This window comes from Zalophus californianus, chromosome 1 (assembly GCF_009762305.2).
Source record: "Zalophus californianus isolate mZalCal1 chromosome 1, mZalCal1.pri.v2, whole genome shotgun sequence".
Lineage (NCBI taxonomy): Eukaryota > Metazoa > Chordata > Mammalia > Carnivora > Otariidae > Zalophus > Zalophus californianus.
In genome coordinates this window covers 38,606,573-38,633,407 of record NC_045595.1, presented here as the reverse complement: position 1 = coordinate 38,633,407, position 26,835 = coordinate 38,606,573, and the positions used below count along the sequence as shown (strand labels likewise).

General features: G+C 42.3%; 1 pseudogene; it reads left to right on the top strand.

Annotated features, from left to right (window-relative positions):
* Positions 1–22,492: 22,492 nt before the first annotated feature.
* LOC113916054 lies at positions 22,493–24,214 on the top strand (annotated as a pseudogene).
* The last annotated feature ends 2,621 nt before the right edge of the window (positions 24,215–26,835 follow it).

The window sequence follows — 26,835 nt, the reverse complement described above, 5'->3', positions numbered from 1 at the left end:
CACTGCCCAGTGGTTCTAGTCAGTAGATTTGAGTCAGTAGCGTTGAGTCAGTAGGGTTGAGAGCCCCCAAACTGTGTGACTTGGACGGTGCCAAGTATTGGGAAGATGGTGATCAATAGAGTTTAGTCCTCGCCCTCGAGGAGATCGTGGTTTATTCAGGAAGACAGACCCTTGAACGGATGATTGCAGTACAAATCCACATGAGGAACCGTCAGCACAGCCCAGGTATAGGAGCTGGATGGGATGCAAGGGAGGGAGGTAATACTTGAGTTGAAAATGAGAAGGTGAGCAGCAAGTAGCTGAGCCAAGGAGTAAGAGAGGGGCAATCTAGGCAGACTGCACGGCATGAGCAGATCCGTAGAGTGGATCCCCGTGTGATGCGTGTGGGAGAGCCTCCAGTCTTCAGGCGTTGTAGAAACGCAGCAGTGGGGAATGGGAAGGGAGGAGTGAGCCTAGGGAAGGCGGCCAATGTTACAGCACAGCGGTCTTTTGTATCCCTCCCAGTCTTTCTAATGCCTCACATTCAGTTGCATGGCAATGAATGTTTTGTCCCCAAGGTGCCCTCAGGCAAACTTGCTCATCCAGCAAGACAAACCTCCAGGTCTGAAGAGACTGGTGAGGTGTCTCTCCACCTTTCTCCTGGCAACCTGAGAGCTGGGACCAAGATGGTGACCAAGGAAGCCAATAAATGTTAGTGCAGAAACAACTTGGTTGCCACCGAGAAGAGAAGAGGAATGAACGTGGGAACAACGTCCCTTACAATCCCATCCTTGTATTTTAAGAAAACTGATGATGCAAAACTCGGGAAGAGGCTGGGGGAAGGTGAGAAGAAATCTGAACCATGGCTATATGGAGGCTGGCCATCTGGAGCCGAATCTGCCTCATCAAACAATCCCTAATTGTTTTTAATAAGGTGCATAAGTTATGTTTGGCTTCCTCCGCTCCGTGCAGTCTCCCCGTTGAGACTGTTTTTTATTTTCTTATGAAACAATAAGGCCAATATAATTAAAAAGCAGCGAACATATTCGCCTCCCAGTGACTGGGGCAGGTAATTACGGGCTCCTTCTTGGAGGATGGGTTGTTGTTTTTCTTTTTTATGTTGCAATTTTAATAAAGAAGGAGCTAGTGGGGGAAGAAGAGCACTAGTGATGTTCCAGCCCTGGTTTTCCCTTCCGTTTGCAGAAAGGAGACTTGTGCAGCCTGAGAGAGGGTCAGAGCAGAAACACAGGTCTGCGTGTCTCACCTCAGAGTCCCGTGGGCAGCACAGTCCCTGGTACTTGAAGGGCCCTCGATAAGTAATTGTCGACTGACCTGCAAGAGAGTGGAAATATTCTTGGATCACCAACCCAGCCCCAGGAACCGTGGAAGGATTATCACAAATGTTGTCCCGCTGAACTTTCTCCCAAAGCCTGTACGGTTGGATACATTCGCGAAGTGACCAAGATTGGCAAACGGGGAATAAAAAGAGGACAGCTGGGTGCCCTGGGAGAGCATGCTCAGGGGGAGCAGGATGGGGTAAAGGCAGGGAAGGGAAAGTATAGAGGAAATTTTTAAATATCACTTTCCAGAAAGAAGCGAGGGAGCAATATAGCTTGCCTGAGATGGAAAACTGGCATTTCCAGACCCAAGGAGAGATGAGAAGCAAATAAGCACCTGGGTGTAGGACCCTCCAGACTGGGAGGACCGGTGAAGTAGAAAGGGCAAGAGGGAATCCTCTTGCACAGGACATGGGACCTCACATGGTCTCCTTGGGCTGCTCCTTCCTCAACACGTACTACGTGTTACGGAATAAGGGGAACGTGTTGCATGTGCTATACAGTATTTTACACCTCGTGGGCACCCTGTGAACTGTACTCTGGAAACCACATGCTACCAATGAGGAAACAGATTTGCGGAGTTGAGAAAATTGGCCCAAGATCCCACGATAGTGGCAAAGCCAGGTTCTGAACTGAAATGGGCTGTCTCCAAAGCCTTGCTCTCTGCACTGGATTTATATCCCACTTGACCCCACATTTCCCACTTCTTCTCTGATGCAGGCCGGGTGGCTCCTTGTAACTGGTTCTGTGCTCCCTATTAGCAATGTAAAATCTGACCCTATCTTTTTTATTTTTTTTTTAAAGATTTCATTTATTTATTTGAGAGAGAGAGAATGAGGGAGAGAGAAAGCACATGGGGGGGGAGGGTCAGAGGGAGAAGCAGACTCCCTGCCGAGCAGGGAGCCCAATGCGGCACTCGATCCCGGGACTCCAGGATCATGACCTGAGCCGAAGGCAGTCGCTGAACCGACTGAGCCACCCAGGCACCCTGACCCTATTTTTAATAAGGTAGTTGTAAAACATCCATACAAGTACTTACTCGTTCATCGATGTATCTTTTTAGTGCTACAGGGGAAATAAGGATGAATCAGACATGGACCCTCAAGAGACATGGTTTAGTAGCCAGACTAAGGAGATGGGCATAAAGAACTCGGCCACGTGTCACTATGCTTATGATAATGGCATGTTCTTGGATGCCTACCTTGGGCCACCATGGTATGCCATACTTCCTTGTGCAGAGAGCTGTCTATGCAGCAAGGTATAGATGAGGAAACCATGGCTTTGAGCCAGTGATATCCCAGAACGCTTGATGGAAGGGGTAACATCTGAGCAGAGACTAGTGAGACCCTCGGAGGGAGGAGTGGATGGGTGGGGCCAGGAAGGGGTGAGGTGGGTGGGGGATGCTGCAGAGGGCGCAGGCAAGAGTCCAATACCAGAAGGGAGGGACTGGGAAAATGTTGGCCACGGTGACTCAGGTCAGGTTACAGCAAGCTTGAAATGTCAGGCTGAGGAGATTTGGACAAAGTAGGTGACAAGAATCTGTGGAAATCTTCAGCCATCTTTTTTAGGAGTCCGAAGGAAAGGATGCTTAGAAATAAGCAATGAATCTGGCAAACTGCAAGTTTGATTGTCAGAGGGAGCCCCCTATCTCAGGACTGTTTCAATTACCAGTGACAGGAGCTTACCTCAAATTGGTTTAAGCATGAAGGGATTAACTAGTTACAGGAAATCAAGTGTCAGGAATAAGGTTGGTGGCTTAAGACAGGACCATACGAGAAGCTCAAGCCAAGCTGTAGGGTCTAGGTCACTCTCTGTCCACCTCTTGGCTCCCCTTTCTCTTCAGCAGACTTCTTCGGTGGCTCCCCTAGGCCAGCTCGAGCCCTACCCTCTTAGGACTATCTGTGGTAGGAGTTCATCCCTTTCAGCAAAAATGGCACCCCTCCCGGAATTTAGCCTCTTGCTCCTGATGATAGGCTCATTTGCTCCTGATAGGCTTATTTGCCTATCTTTGAACCACTTTCTGGGTCCAGACAGTTGCAGGGCTCTACTGAGCTGGGCCTGAGTTCTAATTCCACACCTTGGGTTGAGGGTGGGACAACCCCACCTGGACCTTGAGGACTGGGCGGGGGTGGGGGGGTGGGGGTGGGGAAGAGTGGCTCCTTAGGAAAAAAGCAAAAAACCAGGGTGTTGTTACCAGAAGGAGGAGGAACGTGGGCCCAGCAGACAAAAACAACAGATGTCCACTAAAACACCTTGGAGGAACCAGGCAGAAGAACTGCAGGGAAAGCTTGGTGATGGTCTAAGTTCTCTGGGGCTCAGGATCCGAAGAGTTGTCCATGACGTTCTGCTTGCTGTACTGAGACGGCAGGGCCCACAGTGGGATTTGTGGTTGCTAAGGGGGTTCCTCAGAAAGAGGGAATGCAGGTTGCTGAGTGGGCTGAGGAAGCAAGAAGCGGATTGTAGGAAGTAGGAGTTTGGGTTTCTCTCAGGGTTTAGGAGCTGAAAGCCAGAGGAAGCAGCTGATACATTCATTTCTGCAGTGTTAGGTCTGCAGTTGCCAAATCAGGGTTAAATTTGCACGCCCAGTTTTCCATGCAGAATGTTATTCTCATGCAAATAGAGTTGCTACAAACACACATCTGCCCAACATGAATAAATCCTATAGCTGAGCCAGTGTGCGGCTATTAGGTGCTTAGAAACACCCAGGCCTAGTGACGGCTGCACCCATGAGGGCAGGCTGGCGGTTCTTGGCTTGACCCAAGGTATCTTTGAGAGCCAGGGACTTCGTTTATGATAATGATCTTGCCTCTGAGGAAAAGGAAGTGGTCCGCGTTGGTCACCGAGAGATTCTGGTGAGCAGTTCTTCCTGAAGGTAGTCTAGAAGTCATCCACCTGGGCTCTGGAACCACCAGAATCACCAGGTCTTTGTAGGCTCTGGTCTTCAGTGCATCTCCCCTCCACATTCATCTCTGGCCCAACCCTGGCTATTTACAGGTGCATCTGGAGACGTCTGTTGTTTTTTTTTTTTTTAAAGGTGCCAAAGCCCAGAGATTATGATTCACTCGGTCTGAGGGAAAGCCCGGGTTTGCATCTTGTCTTTGATAAAGCGTCTCTAGTGATTGTAAAATGCAGATGGGCTGAGAGCTACAGGTCTCACTGGACTTGGTGTTTGCTCCTCCTGAACCATATCTCAACCCAACTGTGCTTCGTACAGTTACTTGTTCCCTCCTTTGTCTGTCCCCATTTTTCCTCTCCTTACCTCATGCAGCACCTTTTCTTCGGCTGCCATTAAATCAAGTACTTTAGTGAGGCAGTCCCTTTGTCTTGGGCCTCAGTTTCCTGATCTAATAAAAGTGATATGCATGAGCTACATGATTCCTCCTGGTCCCTGTGAAGAGGAAGTTTCCGGAGATTTGAATTTCCCAACCCATCTGCAGGATCCCCAAAAGCTCAGTAGGTCAAACTAATGGAACCTTCACTTGACCATCATTTATCATCAAAACTCATGCCTCCGGTCGGAAGTTCTCACCTGGGAGTGACTTTGCTCCCAGAGGACACTTGACAATGCTTGGAGACATTTCCAGTTACACCAAATACAGTGCTACAGGTGCCTAGTGGATGCTGAACATCCTATAACATAGAGTACAAAGAATAATCCAGTTTGAAATGTCAATACTGTCGAGGTTGGGAAACCTCACCTTTGGGTGCTCAAGCTTGATCCCCACAGTCAAAACCCCAGCCAGTTTGACATGTTATTCGCAGTGTAATCATCTGAGGTACACACCTCTTTGGTTCAGCTGAGAAGCTGCTAGGAGCTGTTTTTCATGATGCTCGTGAACTAGCTATACATTTTCTGATTTTTCATTTTGACTTTCCCTTAATATATGAACCACTTTGTATACTGTGACACATGGTTACCAAAGCTTTTTTTTTTTCCCTTCTCTCTTGTGTTTCTTCATGCCACACCAGTTTGAAGTGGGGGCGAGAGGGACATCTGTTTGGGCTTAAGCCTCTGGAGGAGGCCCTAAAAATGTCTTGAGAAGAACTGAGTTGGAAACCAAAGAGGCGGCTATGTGTGAAGGCCCTGGGCAGCCCTCTCAGCTCCAGAAAGATGATGCTAGAAGAAGCGTTAAGTGCTCCCATCTTGTGTTTATACTATTCCTATTTCATAAAAGGAGAAAAATTAAATTAAGAGGTGCTTACCAGCATTTAGGAGTTGGAGATTTATATGTAATTTTTCAGAGCCAATTGGCCAACTAACTGGAGGGTTGTACCATTTATGAGATGAACAGAATGTGCGTGTGGAATGATGGAGCTTGAGTTACCAAACTATTTGTTTGAGTGAAGTTTCCCCCATTTCCCCCAGATGAGGAAATGTTCATGCATCACTTCTCTTGAGTTTGGTTTGACAAAGTCTGTGAGTTGCTGGCCAAAAAAACAAAGCAGAAAGGCAAGTGATGATACAGCGGGCTCGATCTACAAATGATCCATCTCCCAGCCTGTGATTTCATGAGCATTGCATCCGTAAAAAGAGGTGTGCATGTTGTGACCTGGGTTTAAATATGCTTTGCAGAGTGCCTGGGTGGCTCAGCTGGTTAAGCATCTGCCTTCTGCTCAGGTCATGATCTCAGGGTCCTGGGATCAAGCCCCAGGTGGGGCTCTCTGCTCAGCAGGGAGTCCACTTCTCCCTCTCTCTGCCCTTCCCCCCTGGCTATGCTCTCTCTCTCTCTCTCTTTCTCTCAAAATAAATAAAATCTAAAAATAAAAAATAAAATAAAAATAAATAAATAAATACACTTTGCAGAGATGATATGAAGTAAAGAGATTTTTTTTCCTAATAGACAAATAGAAGCATGTTGGAATTTCAGCCTCTGTGACTATTCAAGAAAAAAAATTAAGCATTCAAACAAATGTGTATGCTAAATCAAGTTCTCTGTGGAAAGCCTGTTAGATAAAATAACTATAAAAATTTGTAGAACTCTCAAAGGAGTAGAATTGCTATGAACCATTTTGAAGTAAAAACATACAAGTAAGGATTCGTTTTATGGTTTTCAGGATAATGTACAATCTCTGCGCTGAAAGATACCTTATTGTAACTTTGCCTTTTTGTGGACGAGGGAAGGAGGGAGTTTGGCCAGAAACAGCAAAGCCCCTAGATGCCAAGGTTCAAGATGAATGAGTGGTGGTTCTAACTTATTCATTTGTCTGAAATAGCCAACCCTCCAAGACCTCGCTGCTCTCCTCCCTGACAAACCACAAAGGCAACAAGCCCAGCCAGTCCATCTCAAGGGGCACTGGCTCTTTATTAACGAATTTCTTTCTCTGAGCTCTTTGAAGCAGCATGTTCAGATAAGACCCCAACTTTGAACATATCTGGTCCAACAACTACATAATTTCCAAGTCAAATGTTTTATACTTGGTTTCTCTCCCCATCAGTTTGTATAAGCGAATGACTTCTCCCAGAATGGCCACACTCTTCACTTAAGTATCTGGGAGGGTTTTTTTCCAGAAGAAATCTAATAGCAAGTAGAAATATGTCTTTTAAATGGAGAGGAGACGAAGTGAGGGGATAATTGAAATGTGGCCAGTCAGTGTGTGAGTAAAACATCTATCAATTAAAATGCTGGGGGTGATGGAGATGAAGGAAGGTACTTATGACATCGGAGGTAGGAAAATAGTTGGGAGGGACTAAAATTGACCTTCAGGATTAGATTGGCCTGGATTCAAGTCCGCACTTTGGGAAATAGCTCAGCCTCTCTGAACTGCAGTGTCCTCATCTACAGAATAGGAATGATCAAAGAATGAGCCTCGTGGTGGTGTGAGGGTTGTTGGGAAAATGCACAGAAGCCCCTAGCATGTGCTTGGCATATTGTAGATGCTCAGGGAATAGTAGCTGCTGCTGTTGCAGTTATTTTAATATATACTAGCACTATTTGTAATATCATGTGTTATTATTAATAGTGTTTGTGATAGGAAGGAGAATGCCCCACCCCAAAACTATCCACACCCTAATCCTGGAACCTATGACCATACCAGCCTCACCCTGCAAAATCACATTGCAGATACAAATAAGGCTGTGGACCTTGAGGTAGGGAGATGGTTCTGGATTATCCCCATGGGCCCAGTCTAATCACATGGGTCCATAAGAGCAGACCCCTTGTGTAGATGATGGAGAGAGAGCTGTGACAACAGAGGAAAGATGAGAGAGTCAAGGTTGCTGGCTCTGAAAATGGAAAAGGGGGTCATGAACCAAGGAAGGCAAGTAGCCCCCAGAAACAAGGAAAGGGGTTCTCTTTAGCGCCTCCAGGGGTCAACACCACGATTTCAGCCTAGTGAGATCTGTGTTGAACTTCCAACCCACAAAACTATGAAGATAAAAGTTCATGTTGTTTAAGTCACTAACTTTGTGGAATTGGTTTCAGCAGCAATAATAAACTAATAAACTGAAAATCATACTATTAGTAATAATACCTTTTTTTAAAGTATGCTCTACGCCCAATGTGGGGCTCAGACTCATGACCCCACAATCAAGAGTCACATGTTCTATTGACTAAGTCAGCCAGGCACCAGTAGTAATGTATTTTTTTTATTATTTATTACTCAAATGCCCAGAGTCCAAGGACAAGATGACTTTACTGTTCTTAAGGATGAAAGGTCAACCCAGCCCTGGAAACAATCTCCGAATACAATAAATATTGTATCCTTAAGAACTCAGGAAAGAGATCACTTTTATTGATTTTTTTACATTATATCATGCAAAATTACAAAATTACAAACATCAGAAATGGAGAGAGACAGGTACATCTGTCACCTAGACTTAAGAGTTGTTAGCTTTTTTCCTGCATCTGTTACTTTTCTATTTATTCTGTTTTAAATTTTAGGCTAAAAGTTTTTGAAAAGAAATTACAGTCATTATTACATCTTAGCCCTAAGTACTTCATTATGTAACCCTAAAAAAATGACATAACCACAATATTGTTATCAAACTAATAGAATTGTTAACAATTCTCTAATATTATCTAATACCCCATATATGCTTAAATTTTTCAAATGGCCCTGAAATTTCTTTTACAGCTGATGTGTTCAAACCAGAATCCAGTCAAGGATTGTGCACTGCATGAGGTGATTATGTTTCTTGAGTCTCTTTTAATCAAGGACATCCACCCACCATACCCCACCGCATTGCTTGATTGCCTGGTAGTCGCTGTTACAGAGTCTGTTTCCTTGTAGATGGTCTCACAGCTAGGATTTGTCTAATTTAATTCTACTTGGTGACACTATCTTCAGAAACAGTACAAAGGAAAAAATGCCACACTGCAACTTAAGATTTTGTTCTGACTGTACACTATTTTTGATTCTTTCAAACATACGTTCATTCATCAACACAAATCAACCCCCATTTATTAAACACTCACTCTGCACATTTATAGATCACCTGCATTGAAGAGACTCTTTCCCATCTCTGTAATAAGTAACTGTGTCTTAAAGGAGGGAATTTTCTATTTCCCCTGAACCTTCCTTTGAAACATCAAGGATCCTAGAATCATTTTTTTTAACGATTATATTTATTCATTTGAAAGCGAGAGGGGGGGAGAGAGAGAGAGAGAGAGAGAGAGAGAGAGAGAGAGAGAGAGAGAGAGAAGGACAGGGGGAAGGGCAGAGGGAGGAGAAGCAGACTCCCCACTGAGCAGAGAGCCCGAAGCAGGACTTGATCCTTGGACTCCAGGATCATGACCTGAGCTGAAGGTAGACTCTTAACCAACTGAGCCACCCAGGCATCCCTAGAATCATTTTTTTTTTTTAATTAAAGAGAATCTAAGAGAGAGCGAAAATGTACCCAGCAGCAAAGTTACTGTTACTATTCTCTGCAAGGTACTATTACTGTTATCACCAGTAAGACTACTGGCTACATCTTTATACAGCTTCTATTAAGTGCCAGATGCTTGGCGTACATTACTTCCAAGCCTCAGCATGAAATCTGCAGGGTAGGTATTATTATTAACTTAATAATGTTACCATTTTATAGATGATGCAACTGCAACTCATAACAGTCTCACAGCTAGTGGTGGCAGAGGTGGGATGCTGACAGGTGTGTTGGCTTCAGATGCCCAGAGTCTCCATACTATTCTGTTATTTCATGGCTTGCTTAGTATTCAAGTTGATTATTCAGATTGTGAAGGCAAAGCAACCAATTCTTTCTCTCTCTCTCTCTCTCTCTTTTTTTTTTTAAACTGGCATGTGTGTGTCTGTCTATGGTACAAACAGGCCAATGAACCCTGGTGAGGCTCTTCTTTCCTCATTCATTTAATAAAGGTGGCCAGCTGATCTGTTGGACAGGATCAGAGATCTTGGGAAAGTCCATCAATTTCGAGACTCCAAATCAAGGAATCGATATAACATTTTCTCTAAAGATATCTGTATATTTGCAAAGAGTTTAGGCTTTGTGAACTACATGGTCTTGGACACAGCTACCCTCAACCCTGCTGTTATCAGCATGAAAGCAATAGAAGACTACACATAAATGAATGGGAGTGGTTATGTTCCAATAAAACTTTATTTACAGGAATGGACAGGGGCTGGACTTGACCTGAGGGCTATAGTTTGCCAAGCCCTGCCTTAAAGCAGAGAGAGCAACATGGTTGCCAGAGAGCCAAAGTTGGCCAAAGATGGCTATGATCAGCTTACACAATGTTTAGCTTTTTAAAGAGTTCAGTGTCAACTTTAAAAATCAGGGTGTTTCCTGCAAGAAGCTAAATGTTTCTGACTCTTGAAAAATGGGAAGGCCTGGTGTTTAGGCCCTCAGTCTCACTATGGGAACGAGTTGAACAGCTGTTCCCTTGAAGGGCTCCTGGTCTGTCCAGCATGCCTCGGTCCGCACCCTTTTTTATTGTTTTCCTGATGCCCAGTGTTTGTTGTCTTATCTTTGAGCTGGCCTTATTTTGCCCTTCTTCTCCTCTGCCTGGTCCCTGTGGACACCTCTATTTTCAACTACCATCACAACGGGAAAAGATAAGGGGAGGGATCTGATGGTAAGCGGGTCTTTTCATAAATGGTCTTGGAAAGCAAAGGATGAATGAGAATATCTGGCTGTAAGTTATGCTTGTTTTTTTTTAAAGTACAATCACTTGTTTATTGGACAACGAAGGATAATTTTTATCTAGCTTAGCTTCCTTTGGAAATCACTTAGCAATTTGACACTGAAATGATATGAACAGAACTGGCTCCAGGCAGAAGGGCAGAGTGTGCCAAGGTAGATTTGCACTGGTTCCAGTCAGCATTTTCCTAGTGTTCCCACCCTGCCACATTAGTGGTTGAGTGTCCTTAAATGCTTAATCCTCATCCACCCACCTTGGGTGTAACTGTTTTTTTGTTTTTTGTTTTAATGATCTTTTTCTAAATTTAAAAGACACCACTAAGAAAGACTTTTTACTGGATAGTATTTAATAATATTATTCATACCAAGAGAGACAACACTTAAATCATTTCCTGTTGCCTCTTCCAAGGATATGAACATTCAAAAAGAGTCTCAAAGAAGAGAAACTTGAAGTTTATTGGATGTGTAATTGTGGAACTTGGGGATTGGAGAGAGGTGAAGGGCCTTTTGGTAGGGGTGTTGGAGACTTTCAAATATGTGGAACCATACCAGTAGCCACCTATTCCTAAAGTTGGCTCTAAATGTGGCTTGAGTCAAAACCTGGAGCCATATTTGACTGGCGTGGATTTAATCACACTGCATCTGAGCGTGGGTCTTTGTCATTTCCCTTAACCAGTGAGGATAGTGAAAGCTTCAGTTTTATGATCTGCAGAGTGGAGGGGTTGAGTGAGAATCAGCGGGACAGACTTGAGGTATGTGGGCTGCTCAGTTCTAGTCCCTTGCTCATCTACCAGGTTCCCTTGCAAATGCTGCCAGCTTTTCCTCACAGATTTCCAGGCAGTCAGTACCAGTCCATCAGAGTTGGCAATTGTGGTGAAGCCAATATTGCATGCCCATGAGATAAACACAAAGGTCCCTATCTGCTCTTACATTCCATGAGTTCAAGGACCATATGTGGGTCATGTTGAATATTCAGTAGGCAAAAAACATACTACATAGATGTGGGGTGCCTTTTGGAGACTGGAGAAATTTAAGCAGTGCTTTTCCCTGAATGCAGAAGCAGGTTTTCTCATCTCAGAGAGGCTCACACCAGAATGAAGTAGTCATGTCCTTTAGAAGAGGTTTCCTTGTGGGTTGGGCACCTTTAAGACTGGATCTTTCTGACATCAAAACCCAACAATATTGAACATTGGGCAGAACTAGTCCCCAAAAGCTGGTTTATATTTGGGGTTCTTTTGATGGCCAGTGTGAATTGTTAAGGCAAAAATTGCCTCAGGAGACCCCAGAGAGGCAAAATCTTTGGGTGTTGTGGGTGGTTGATGCATAGAACCCCGTCAGCTGTGGATTTTAGAGTGAATAGTGGGGGGAGGGGAGCCTGGGACAGAGCAGATGTCAGCAATGACTGAGCTGAAATCTGACACCCTGTAGCCTTGTGTTACTGCTCCAGATGTTTCTCCTCAGCATCAGGGAATGGCCCTGCAAAACAAGCTTTTCAGACCTGGGAACCACTACTGGGTCCTCCTGAGAGCATTTTGAGAATGATGTTCCCAGTTCTATCCGGATTTCTCGTATAATATATTTCCAGAAATGTAGACCATGTCACTTTTGTTGCTCAAAACACTGTAGAAGTGTCCATCTCACACAGAGTAAAGCCAAAGGCCTCTAGTAGCCCACAAGGTGCTGTACAATCTGGTTCTATTAACTTTCTGTCTTGCTACCGTTTTCCCTGTTCCTTCTGCTCCAGCCATACTAGCCTCTTGGCTGTACCTGTAACATAGCAGGCCTGCCTCAGGGCCTTTGCTCTTGCTGTTTACTATGCCTAGAACATTGTTTCCCCAGGTATTTCCATGGCTTGTTCTGTTGACTATTTCAACGAGACCTTCCCTGGCCACCCCAGCCAAATACATTCTGTTTCCCTCCTACCTGTATTTCTTTTTCTTTATTACTTTCTATCATAATACAGATTTTTTCTTTGTCTTATTCATTCTCTGTCTCCCCTACTACAATATAAGCTTCATCATTGCAGTTTTGTTGGGGTTTTTTTGTTTGTTTGTTTATGATTCGTTGCTCTATTTCTAGTAGCTGGAACAGTAACTGCCAGAATAGGAGGCAAATAAATATTTTTAGAATGAATAAATGATTTCTAATCCCTCAGGATCTTATCACTGATTTTTATAAACTTTTTGTTGTTGTTATTGCAAGGAACAGAAATCCAATTCAAACCAGTTTTAAGCACAAGTGGGAATAATTCATGGGCTCCAAAACCAAGCCACGATCAAGGCATATTGCTTTGATTTTTCTACTACTGTGGATGGCCATTTTCCATCGAGTATGGAGTGTATTTGCCAGCAACTCTAAGCTTGTACCTTTAGAGTTTTTATAAGGAGCTCATCTTCCAGAAAAAAATCAATGGTAGAAGGACTTCTACAGGTGGCCTTGGCCGGGACCATGTGCATCCTTGGACTCATCACTTAAAGCCAATGAAGCCCCAAGGAAGTTGATGAACTCAGCCTGGGCCAAGGGCCTCCCCTTATAGCCCAGAGGTTAGAGCTGGTTAACTGAAAGATGAGAGATAGCAGTGGCATGCATGTGGTCACTGGGGAGTTGTGAGCTGGACACGTCTCCCATCTGCGTCTGCCATACTCGGTCTCTTTGTGACTTGTTCTCATTTGTCTACCTCCCTCCTAAAACAACCCAACAGCTTTCCAGGAATGGGCTGAAGGGTACATTGTCTACATGCATGGTCTTCAAAGTATGGTGTACATACCCTACCGGGCAAACAGTTTTGCCCATAATTTATTGGGGTATAGAAAGAAAATATTAGAACTTCCCTTATTTATATTTAATCTCATTCTTTAAATATTCATTTTTATGCACAGTTTATAATGCTCACATCAGCATAGTTGTACATATACACAGTAGTACCTTAGTACAGTTTATACATATATATACATATATAATTTATAAATAAGTAAAAGTACATACATTTGAGCAGGCTCAAAATACTTCAGTGTTGGGTGTCAAAAGCTCTGGCTACTGTTCAATATGATGCATCTTTTTAGATGGAGCCCAAGACTGTAGTATCCTTCTTAAAAACTATAATTTACTACCGGCCTTAAAAATAAAAACTCCATGTTTTAAAAAAGACCAGGCAATTTTATCTCCACACGCTTTTTAGATGCTGCTAAATCCCTGCAGTAATGTGCTGTCCAAACACCTGATGAAGGGTGGGGTGGGAGGGCACAGACTGGCTCTTTTATTTAGGAGTTCAGGGATAATACTTTCCTTTTATGATTTTTCTCAAAGTTTGAATGACAATATTACATAGTCTTTCCAGATTAAAGCAGTGTATCTCTGATACTTGAAATCCAAAAATATTTTTAAACAAGAGAAATATAATAATATAGTGAAAGAAAAATTGTGGGTGAGAACAAGAACTGATTGAGTAGGAAAAAAAGACAACTAATGAAGGCCCAAAGCAGAAAGCAAGAAATTATTCCAGAAGGACAGCAAATGTGGTTAGAGAACTAGCCCATATGCAAGTCAGGAATATATTCTGAATTATTGAAATCTGAATGACTCTCATATTCTATTAAAGAGGGAAAATGGTATTAGAATAAATATTAAAAGGAGTCGAGATCTAGGGGGCATTAATCTTGCCTGAATATTATTAGCTTCTTTCAGTGTATGCATCCATCCTTTCCCCATAAACTCTCATATTACTCTCCCGCCTCTCACCCATGCTTTGCACAGAGTAAACTCCCAATAGGGATTCTTGACAAACTGGGGAAAATAATCTACTCGTGACTGAAGCTGGGTCTATAGCACACCAGGACCGTGGAGTGAAAAGCAGAAGTTAAGCTGGGATTTTATTAAGTCGATATCAATTTTTCTAGTGTCATTTCAACAGATGGCATTTTGTCTCTACTCTGTGTTAGGCACAGTATTTGGCACTGGAAATAGATGAGACCCCGTCCTTGTCCTCAAGCAGCTGACCATTTGGTGGGGAAGTGGCTGGGAATATAATAGATGCCTCACATGATGAGTGTTCCCCGGGAAGGATGGAAAAGTGCCAGGGGACCCCGGGGAAGGGGTGGGGCAGTGAGTTCCCTGCCTGGGAACATCAGGGAGGGTGACATCTGAACAAGGCCTTAGAGGAGACAGGCGCTGTTTTCAAAGGAAAAAGGAAAGTTAAGAGGAGGGAAGAGCATGAATTAAAGGCAGGGAAGCGAGGAAGGACAGCGCTAACCTGAGGAGTAAAAGATCAGGGCAGGAGGAAAGCGGTGGAAGAGTTTGGAGTGTATCTTGGAGACGATGGTAGAACATTGTAGGATATATAAAGATGTTTTCAAATAAAAGATTGGCATGTGCAGATCTGGTGCCCTTTCAGAGGACAAATGGAAACTGGGAGCAGGGAAACCATTTAAGAGGCTACAGAAATAATCCAGACCACCATTCTTAAAGTGTAGAACTGGGGAAGTCAGAGTGGGTTCAGCAAGGGATCTAATTCAAAAGACCTCTCAGATTCTAAAATCAACAGAACGTGATGCCTTTATGCAGAGATGGTAGGAGAGAATAGGGACTCAAGATTGTCTATCAGTTTGGACCACATCAATCATAATAGAATGCAGGAAGGGAGTGATGGGTTGTCTTCTGGTTTGGTTTCTTTTTGGTGGTGGGGTGGCTATTGTTAAGAAGATGATGGGTTTTTGATTTATTTCTATTTTAGTAATTATTTCTACATTCACATAACATAAACTTGACTTTGGGGGCGTATGCTATTCTATGAGTTTTACACGTATAGAATCATGGAACCGCCACACAGGATGCAGAACATCTTCATCATCCCAAAACACTTTCTTGTGCCACCTCTTTGTAGTCATTCATACCTTCCCCCCGCTCCAGACTCCTGACAACCCATGATCTACCCCTATAATTTTGCCGTTTCCAAATTGTCACATAAATAAAGTCATTACATCATAACCTTTTGAGACTGACTCCCTTCACTCAACATAATGCCTATAAGATTCATCCCAATTGTTGTGTGTCTCAGTAAGTTTTTTAAATGCTTGAGTGGTATTCTTTGGTATGGATGTATAGTAGATAGTTTATTCATTGACTGTTGAAGGACACTTGGGTTGTTTTCAGTGTCTGGCACTTATGAAGAGAGCGGTTATAAACATTTTTTTCCTCTCAGAAAACAGAGGTGTGGTATGTTATTTCCTTTTCATTTTTTTGAGGTACAATGTACATAACATAACATTAAACCATTTTTTAAACATTCATTTATTTATTTTAGAGACAAGGGGGAAAGGCAGAGGGAGAGGGAGAGAGAATCTCAAGCAGACTCCCCGCTGAGCACGGAGCCTGACACAGGGCTTGATCTCAGGACTCTGAGATCATGACCTGAGCCAAAACCAAGAGTCGCATGTTTAACAGACCCACTGAGGCACCCATTAACTATTTCTAAATGTGCATTCAGTGGCATTAAGCTATTAACATTTTTGGATAGGTTTTGTGTCTGAATGTATGTTTTCATTTATCTAGGATAAATACATAGGCGTGACATCACTGGGTCATTTGAATAATTGTGTCTTTAAATTTATAAGAAACTGCTAAACTGTCTCCCGCAGTGGCTACACCACTTTGCATTCCCATCATCTGTGTATGAGATTTCCAGTTGCTCCATAGCTTTGCCAGCACATGGAACTAACAGTTCCCCACCTCTTCTAATGTGTGTAGTGGTATCTCGTTTTGGGGGGTTTTTTTTTGCCTCTCTCTGATTGTCAATGATGTTGAATATCTTTTCATGCTGGGTTTTTGCTTTTTGTTTTTTGTTTTTTTGCCATCAGTTTATCTTCTTTGTGAAGTGTCTGTCCAAATTTTTTGCCCGTTTTAGAATTGGATTGTTTGTTTTCCTTCTGTTGAGTTTCAGAGTTGTTTATATATTTTGTATACAAGTCCTTCACTGGATATGTGATTTCCAAATATTTTTTCCCAGTTAGTAGCCTGACTTTTCATGTCTTTTGCAAAGCAAAAGTTTTTGATTTTGATGAAGTACAATTTATCAATTTTTCTTATATGGATTGGCCTTTTCGTGTCATAGCTAAGAACTCATTATGTAACATAAAACCACAAAGGTTTTCCTCCTCTTTATTTTTCTCAAAGTCTTATAATTTTACGTTTATACTTATTATCCATTTTATTTATTTATTTTTAAAGATTTTATTTATTTATTTGACAGAGAGAGAGAGAGCACAAGCAGGGGAAGTGGCAGGCAAGAGGGAGAGGGAGAAGAAGACTCCCTGACGAGCAGGGAGCTAGATGTGGGGCTTGATCCCAGGACCACGGGATCATGACCTCAGCCCAAGGCAGAGCTCAACCAACTGAACCACCCAGGCACCCACTTATTAACCATTTTAAAAGAATTTTGGGGGGCGCCTGGTGGCTCAGTCATTAAGCGTCTGCCTTCGACTCAGGTCATGATCCCAGGGTCCTGGAATCGAGCCCCGCATCCGGCTCCCTGCTCCTCAGGAAGCCTGCTTCTCCCTCTCCCACTCCCCCTACTTGTGTTCCTGTGTTCGCTGTGTCTCTCTCTGTCAAATAAATAAATAAAATCTTAAAAAAAAAAGAATTTTTGTATAAGGTGTGATGTGTAGGTTGAGGCTGACTTCTTTGAACATATATACATCTATTTGTTGCAACATCAATTGTTGAAAAGACCATCTTTTCTCCATTCAGTTGCCTTTCTACCTTTGTCAAAAATGAATTGGCCATGTTTATTTCTAAACTATATTCTGTTCTACTGACCTATGTGTCTGTCCCTCTGCTGATACAACATTGTCTCAAATGCCTCAAGTAGTATTGTACTAATTCTTAAAATAAATAGCGTGAGGGGAGCCTGGGTGGCTCAGTTGGTTAAGCGTCTGCCTTCAGCTCAGGTCATGATCCCAGGGTCCTGGGATTGAGCCCCGCATCAGGCTCCCTGCTCAGCGGGGACTCTGTTTCTCCCTCTCCCTCTGCCCCACCCCTCTGCTCATGCTCTGTCTCACTTTCTGTCTTTCAAATAAATAAATAAAATCCTTAAAAAAAATAAGTAGTGCGAGTTCTCCAGCTTTATTTTTTCACATTTTCTTTTGTTATTATAATTTTAGAATTGTCTTATTTATCAACAAAAAAATCCTGCTAGGATTTTTGTTGAAATTTCACTACATTTATAGACCAATTTGTGAAGAGTTTATATTTTAATTATATTTATTATTTCAATCTATGAACATGGTATGTCTCTATTTAGGTTTTCTATAACTACTTTGAGCAAAATTTTGTGATTATTACCATATATATCTTGTACATGTTTTACTCGATTTATAACTAAGTATTTTTGAGCTATTGTAAGTGGGATTTTTTTTTAAAAATTGGGTTCCAATTGTTCATTGTTAGTTTATGGAAATATAATTTATTTTTTTCTCTAATCATATTTGTGTAGAGAATCGGTGAATTAAAATCAGCAAGAAACTGTATGTATTCAGTTCTGTAGCCAACAGTTATATTAGGGATATTATATTAGGGATAATATAACTGTCTAATATTTCTGCGTTGCTTCTCTTTCTTTATTGAGGTATAATTGACATATATTTGACATATAACTGACATATATTTGACTATAATTGACATTATAGTTGTTTGGAGTATACAACATAATGATTTGATATTTATAGATATTGTGAAATGATCACTACAGTACATCTAGTTAGTATCTGTCACCATACATAGTTATAACATTTTTCTGTGTATATGATGAAAACTTTTAAGATTTTCTCTCAGCAACATTCAAATATGCAATATAGTATTATAATCACCATGTTCTACATTACATCCCTATGACTTATTTTTCTTATAACTAGAAGTTTGTACCTTTTGACCCCCCTTCACCCATTTTGTGCCTCACCTTCCCAAATCTCTGGCAACCACCAATCTGTTTTCTATAACATATGAGCTTGGGTTTTGTTGTGTTGTTTTGTTTTGCTTGTTTTAGATTTCAAGTGTAAGTGAGATCATACGGTATTTGTCTTTCTCTGTCTGACCAGTGCCCTCAAGGTCCATCCATGTTTTTGCAAATGGTAAGATTTCATTCTTTTTTTATGGCTGAAAAATACTGTGTGTGTGTGTGTGTGTGTGTGTGTGTGTGACATTTTCTTTATCCATTCATCTATCAGTGAACACTTAGGTATGTGTTGGCTCTTGTAAATAATGCAGCAATGAACATGGGGGTGCATAGATCTTTTTGAGTTAATGTTTTCATTTTCTTCTAATAAATATCTACAAGTGGATTGCTGGGTCATATGGTAGTTCTATTTACATTTTTTAAGAAGCGTCATACTGTTTTCCATAGTGGTTGCACCATTTTACATTCCCACCAACAGTGCACATGGGTTCCATTTTCTCTACATCTTCATCAACACTTGATTTCCCTCATCTTTTTGATACTAGCCATTCAAATAGGTGTGAGGTGATAGTTTATTGTGAATTTGTGTTTCCCTGATGATTAGTGACATGGAGCATCTTTTCATGTACCCATTGGCCATCTGTATGTCTTCTTTGGACAAGGTCTGTTCAGATCTTCTGATTGCCCATTTTTTAAAAATATTTTATTTATTTATTTGAGAGAGAGAAAGAGAAAGCACAAGCAGGGAGAAGGGGAGGGAGAAGCAGACTCCCTGATAAGCCTAGAGGCTGATGCAGATCGATCCCAGAACCCTGAGATTCTGACCTGAACCTGAGCTGAAGTCAGATGCTTAACTGCTTAACCAACTGAACCACCCAGGTGCCCATTTTTCAGTCGGATCATCTGTATTTTTTGCACAGTTGATATTTTAATGCTAACCCTGAATCCAATGATCATACTAAACTCACTTGTTAGTTCTAAGAGGGGTGGGTTTTTTGTTTGTTTTTTTTTTAGATTTCTTAAAATTCTTCTACATAGACAATTTTATCACTTGTGAATATGAACAATTTTATTTCTTCCTTTCTAAGCTAGATGTATTTTATTACTACTTCTTGCTTTATGACACTATCTAGAACTTCTAATATGATGTTGGGTAGGAGTGGTAAAAGTAGACATCCTTGCTTTGTTTTCGGGCTTAGGAGGAAAACATTGGTCTTTTACTATTAAGCATGATACCCTTCGTCAAGCTGATGTGGTTCCCTTCTATTTCTAGTTTGTTGAGTTTGTTTTTTTTTTTTTTAAAGATTTTATTTATTTATTTGAGAGAGAATGAGAGATAGAGAGCACGAGAGGGAAGAGGGTCAGAGGGAGAAGCAGACTCCCTGCTGAGCAGAGAGCCCGATGCGGGACTCGATCCCGACGCGGGACTCGATCCCGGGACTCCAAGATCATGACCTGAGCCGAAGGCAATCGCTTAACCAACTGAGCCACCCAGGCGCCCTCTAGTTTGTTGAGTTTTTTAATCATGAGTAAATATTGAATTTTATTAAATTTTTTTGTATTAAGTACATGATGATGTAGTATTTCCTCTTTAGACCTTTGATATAATAGATTACATTGATTATTTTTGAATCTTAAATGGGCTTACATCCCTGGGATAAACCCCATTTGGTGTGATATATTTTTCTTTTTATACATTGCTGGGTTTGATTTCCTAATATTTTGTTGAGAATTTTTGCAGTTATGTTCATAAAGGATATTTGTCTGTCTGTTTCTTGTACTGTCTTTTTCTGGTTTTGAGATCAGTGTAATGGCCTTATATCATGAGTTGGGAAGTGTTTTCACCTCCTCCATTTTTTGGAAAAGATTGTGTAGAATTAGTATTATTGTCTCCTTAAAAGTTCAGAAGAATTTGCCAGTTTAATTATTTGACTGGAAACTGGAAGAGATTTTGTTTGTTTGTTTGTTTGTTTGTTTTGGAGGGGCAGATTTTTAATTATGAATTTGATTTCTAGATAAGTGTAAGATTATTCAGGTTCTTTCTCTTTCTGAATTTTGAGTTTGTTACTTTTAAGAAATTGGTTCATTACTTCTAAATTTCTAAGTGTATGTGGACAGAATTGTTCATTGTTTTCTTTATTATCATTTCAATGTGTGCAGAGTCTGTAGTGATAGCGCCTTTTTCACCTTTGATGTGACCACATTTATGTCTTTTTTCTGCTTTTCTTTGTAAGTCTGGTTAGTGGTTTATCTGTTTTGTTGATCTTTGCAAAGAATCACCTTTTCATTTTATTGATTTTTTTCCATTATTTTTGTTTTCAATTTGTTATTGCATTTATTAGGTCTTCCTTCTGCTTGCTATGGAATTATTTGCTCTTATTTTTGTTGTTTCTTAAGGAAGAGGCTTAAATTGTTGATTTAAGATCTTTGTTTCCAATAAGCATTGAGTGCTACAGATTTCCAACTAAATACTGCTTAAGTTCTATCCTATGCATTTTGGTGTTTTGGATTTTATTTTTATTCAATTCAAAATATTTTCTAATTTCCCTTGGGACAACTTTTAATGTCTTTGCCTGATAATTCTAACATTAGTGTCTGTTTGGGGTTGGTCTTGATTGATTTTTCTCCTCACTATGGGTCCTATTTTCACCTTTCCATGCCTGGTAATTTGTGATGGGATGCTAGGTGTTTTGGATTTTGCCTTGTTGAGTGCTGGATGTTTTTGTAAACATTCTTGCACTTTGTTCTGGGACAGGGTTAAGTTACTTGGAAATAGTTTGTTCTTTGTGGGACTTGCTTTTAAGCTTTGTTGGGTGGGGCCAGATCAGCATTTGGTTAGGATTTGTTATTCCCCATTCTTATGGAAAGACCCTTCTGAGTAATGCACCTGATGCCCTGTGAATTAGGTTTTTCTTCACTCTGACTATGGAGATCATCTGCTATTTCTAGTAGCACATGAGCTCTAGAAAGTGTTTCTTCTAATTCTTTTTAATGCTTTCCCCACCCCAGGCTTCAGTTAGTTTTTCCACATGCATTAAGATCACTTCTCCACTCAATAATCAAGGGGACTCTCAGCAAATCTCCGGAGTGCCCTGTCCATGTAGCTCTGTCCTCTGGTACTTTGCCAAGGGATTAGCTCCTTTTGCCCTCTTGACTGAACTTCGACCTCTGTGCTCTCAACTCAAGGAGTCTGCCACGCTCTGCCTCAGTTCCCTCTTCCTACATCAGTGGCCTGGCGTATTTCTTCAGACTATAAACTGAGGTAACCGTAGGCTTATCCTGATTTTTTGGGTAATAAGGTACATGTTATTGCCCCCTCGGTGTTTACAAAAGTGTTTGGAAGGGAAGGTCAGTTGAGTGCAGGAGAACAAGGTCATATCAGGTTAGTCCACCAATAAGGATTTTGGAGTCTCAGAGCATGATGGCAGCACATGAGTGGATTCCATGTGAGTCAGATTCCAAGAACCTCTGTAAAATGGGGAGCGTGATGTCATCAGAATAACCATCCTTGTCATCATCTTCACCACCGCTCTTTTATAGAGCCCCCCCTCTGAGGTAGGGGTAGAAACTTCATTCATGTGCGTTACTGAGTTAATCCCAGTAGGGACACACAGAAGCTCTCCTCAGCTCATAGCATAATTGACTGGTGGTCCCACCTGCTCCTCTGAATTCACCATTGTATTCCCTGCACTTTCCACAGCCTCCCTCTCCCCTGCCCCCACCAGCGACCCAGTACAGCAGGGAGCGGGGATAATAACACAGACCCAATACTGTTGGACACAAATGATTTTTGGTTCCAAGACTTTGGCTTTGCTGAAACTTCCTTAGAAGTGTACTGTAATCTAAGGCTTTCCTTACACAAACTTCCTTCTTTGCCTTCCTCCCCCATAGCATCATTCAGACCCACTCTGTGACCCCATATCTCTCTTAGCCTCCCTCACTTCCGCTCTTTCCCTCCCAGGCATTTTCCCCAATAAAACCTCTCGCATGTGTAATCTGTTTTCTGTCTGCTTCCTTAACTAGCATGTTCCTCAAATAACTCTAGGAGGCAGGAATATTATTTGTTATGGACTGACCTTTGTCCCCCTAAAATTCATATATTGACATCCTAACCCCAATGTGACTGTATTTGGAGATATGGCCTATCAGGAGGTAATTAAGATTACATGAGGCCATAAGGGTGGGGCCCTCACCTAATAGGCCTGGTGTCCTTTAAGAAGAGGAAGAGACCCCAGAGATCTCCCCCTCACTGTGTGCACAGAGGAAAGGCCATGTGAGGACACAGAAGGTGGCCATCTATAAGCCAGGAAGGGAGTCTCACCAGAAACCAGCCCTGCTGGCACCTTGATCTTGGACTTCTGGCCTCTGAAACCGTGAGAAAATAAATCTCTTTTGTTTAAGCCACCCCGTGTGTGGTATGTTGTTGTGCCGGCCCAAGGAGATGAATACCCCATTGTTGTGTCCATTGTACAGAGGGGCAAACTGAGGATTGGAAGGAGAGGTAACTACCGGAGGACACACGAGTCCTAATTGGCTGAACTTGTATTAGATCCAAGGGCAGGGTGACTATAAAAATGGCTGGTCGGAACCGTGCCATCCTGGCATTCCCTGGGCCATGGAGGACGGGGAGACGCCGGCTTCACTACAGGATGAGGCTCCAAATGAGGATGAACTATAGCAGGAAGGCTTGGGATGAGGTGGGAGGGAGTCTGGAGAATTCTCAGCTGGCCTCCTGTCTGTCAAAGACGTAGGGCTCAGCCAGAGGCGCACGTGGCGCCCCTAGAGCAAGCGTGTGTCCTCGAGGTGGAGGTCGTGGAGGCTTCCTTCGAGGTGTGGGCTTCAATCCTTCAACCCCGGGCGGCAGCAACAACCAGTTGGGAGGTGAGGTGGTAACTCCGCAGGCGGCGGGGCGGGGGCGGGGGGTAGAGGAGGACGTGGACAGGGCGAGGCCTGGAAGGCTCTCACAAAGGCCAAGAGCAAGAGCAAGGACCTCCTGAACGTGTGGTTTTATCAGGAGAGTTCCTGCATCCCTGTGATGATGACAAAAATAAGGTGCCTTATTGCTCCAGTGCATTTAGAGAATGAAGGACAAATGGGTAAAGTAGATGAAATCTTTGGACAACTTAGAGATTTTCTTTAATTTTTCAGTTAAATTGTCAGAAAATATGAAAGCATCTTCCTTTTTTTTTTTTTTTAGATTTTATTTATTTATTTCAGAGAGAGAGAGAATGAGAGATAGAAAGCACGAGAGGGAAGAGGGTCAGAGGGAGAAGCAGACTCCCTGCTGAGCAGGGAGCCCGATGTGGGACTCGATCCCGGGACGCCAGGATCATGACCTGAGCCGAAGGCAGTCGCTTAACCAACTGAGCCACCCAGGCGCCCAAGCATCTTCCTTTTTTAAAAAACTGCAGAAGTGGGGCGCCTGGCTGGTTCAGTTGGTGAAGCATCTGCCTTCGGCTCGGGTCATGATCTCTGGGCCCTGGGACCGAGCCCCGCATCGGGCTCCCTGCTTGGCGGGGAGTCTGCTTCTCCCTCTCCCTCTGCCTCTCCCCCTGCTCATGGGCTCTCTCTCTTTCTCTCTCTATCGTTCTGTCTCAAATGAATAAAAATTAAAAAATAAAGAATAAAAATTAAAAAATAAAATATCACAAAAGTTTTATATAGACCCATAGAAAGAGCTACCACTGCAGAGGTTTTGACCTCGACCTCCAGATGAGAAGGACCTCCAAGATATGGTGGCAGGAGAGGTGGAAGAGGAGGGAGACAAGGAAGTGGTGGAGGTGGGGGTTTTAGGGGAGGTGGGGGCCTCAGAGGAGGAACAGGGGCAGTGGTTTCAGAGGGGGAGGACATGAACTATAACGGTTGGCAGAGAAACTTCCAGCGTGATCTACCTCTATGGATCACAAACTTGTTTCTTGAATCCGTCTTGAAGAACCGGTCATTTCACACCAGTGGAACTAAAATGTCAACACCATGCAAAAGGGAGTGCAACAGCATGGGCTATGTTGCCCTAAAAGAGAATCAACAAGTGTTTTAATGTTTTGTACAATGCTTGCAATTCTGTGGGTGCTTCCTAAATGGATGGGTTTCATCTGGAAAACAACAACAACAACAAAAAAGGCATGGGGCTCGAGGAAGCCTTCACTTACAGGAGAAACTCTGTCTCTAGGTTGAGGTGGGAGCAGCTTTTGGAGGAAAAAGGAAGATAGCCAGGTGATTTTTCTTCTTCAACTCTTAGAATTATGACAGAAGAGCCAAAGTCTTTGAACAGGAAAGGAAAATCATAATTAAGAAAATTCCCAGAGACAAGAACCAGGTTCTCTCCAAGTGCACCGTTAGCTGTCAACGGGGAAGGCGAGGGACAGCCCACCGGAAGGAAGTTAGCAGATGGGGCTGTGTGGAGGCCTCCAAGGAGCTCAGCAAGGAGCTCCTGGGGGCCCAGGGGGTGGGAGGTGACAGACAGAAGCGGTGGGAAAAGCCCGCTCAGCGAACTTTGAAAAATACTCAGAGAGAGAGAGAGAGAGAGAGAGAGAGAGAGAGAAAGCCAATACTGAGAAAATTCCAGCTGTTGGTGACTAGACATAATATCTGAGCAATTACTGACTTTTTCTTTTCATCACAATGTTTTGGTGCCTTGTAGACACAGCTAAGTTGTCATGAATGTAAATAATTTGGTACAGTGTTGTCACCTCTCGCTGAGTTGCCTTAAGCTTGACATTAGTAAAATGCATCTTACTTAACTGGAGTTTTCAATACTTATTTGCTTTTGGGTTACGGAGATGGATTATTTTGCTTGTAAGACGATTTGATAAAAAAAATAGCTTACTTCATAAGAAAAAATTATGTATTGCATCTTGTGTTATTTCCATATGCCTTGGAATCTTTCAGTCAGACAGAAATGTGATACCTTAGAATCAATTTTCCACTCCCATAATAAAGCGGCACCCGTTCATCCATCAAAAATTGAGGTGGTTTAGGAAGAAATTACTTTGCTTTTATGAAAGAAGTCCAAATGTTGTTTTATTTAAATATCTAACTTCCTGGAAAACTTGATGTGGGTGGTGTGTGTGTGTGTGTGTTGTTGTTGTTCTTTTTGTCAGTAAACAGGAAGCCCTTGATGTGATACACTCACTACAAGGATATAAATTCAGATTTTCTCGTAGTTTCTTTCCAGATGGGGTTTATGTTGTTAATTTTCCTTTCCCCTTCATTACAGAGCCCTATATTAATTACCCAGCTCTCTTTTTTTTTTTCTGGAAGATATTCTGAAGTGGTACCCCACAGACATAATGTTATGACAATGGAATTTCAGAGTTTTGGTTGATCGCTTGCAAAGAGGTTTTATTTGGACAGGAATGCAGGACATTGGCTTTTTTAACAGAGAGTATAGCTTTTCTTTCTATTTTTTTTAAAAGAAGTTACTTGTGGGAAAATAGTTCAGAGTATCTTATTAATGATTTTCCCCTTGGATTTTTGTTTATTTCCCACCCCATCCCTCAGATCTTTGTAACTAAAAACAAGCTTCAGTTCCTCATCTTGGTTACAGTGGTTTAAATGTTTGTTGGTATGTAACTTTGTTTAGCAAAGTTTGTGTGATTCTTTTTCTTTTTTCCCTCCAATGATCTCAGTTTGCTAAACATTGCATAATTTAAAAAAAATGTAGTAGATTATTATTTGGCCTCCCTAAACTTCATAGCCATCTCTGTTTTTTTTACTGCAGTCACTCAGATTATTTTATGAAATCAGTCCAATCCCAAAGTTGTTTGTTCTTGGCTTTGACTCTGGGTTGGAGGTGTGCTGTGATTTTCATGAACTTTGATGTTTATGTAGGTGAGGACCTGAGAGTTTTCAGCAGTTTTCCTGCCACCAGGGAAAACTGTGTAGTGAATAAAGCCCTTGCAATAGGCTGCTCAGTCCTTGGTGCGCACAGTTCTGCAAGTAGCTTTTGGCCAAGAGCTCTTGTGCTGTTCATGGTGGAGAAAAGCAAACATAGGAACATAGGTGGTTGGCTCTAGGAAAGACCTAGGTTAAGATCATCTAGTCCACAGATCAGTACGTGCCGCAAATACCACTACTCTTTCCTCCTATGCCTGTAGCAGACACCAGTAATTGATCGTGTTTTTTGTTTTTTGGGTTTTTTGTTGTTGTTGTTGAGCCATCCACAGCCACACAATCTTTACTGGCATGGTATCCCAAGATCCTGCTAAAATGCCAATGGAGTTGGCATACGGGATGGAATCTCTACAGTAGATTATAACATATCTCTATACACATCTGGAGACATGGGGAAGTTCAGGGTGAAGCCGAGGGATATTGGAGTTGAGAGTGGAGGCTCAAGAGTGAAATGACATGAGCTTGACCTAGAGCTCTCCCACTTGCTAGCGGTGTGATTCGGGGTCAAGTTCTTCATCCTCTTGGGCTTGCCCTCACCAGTACAGTGTGTGAAAATACAACCTAGGACTGTGGGTAGGTAAAACTGG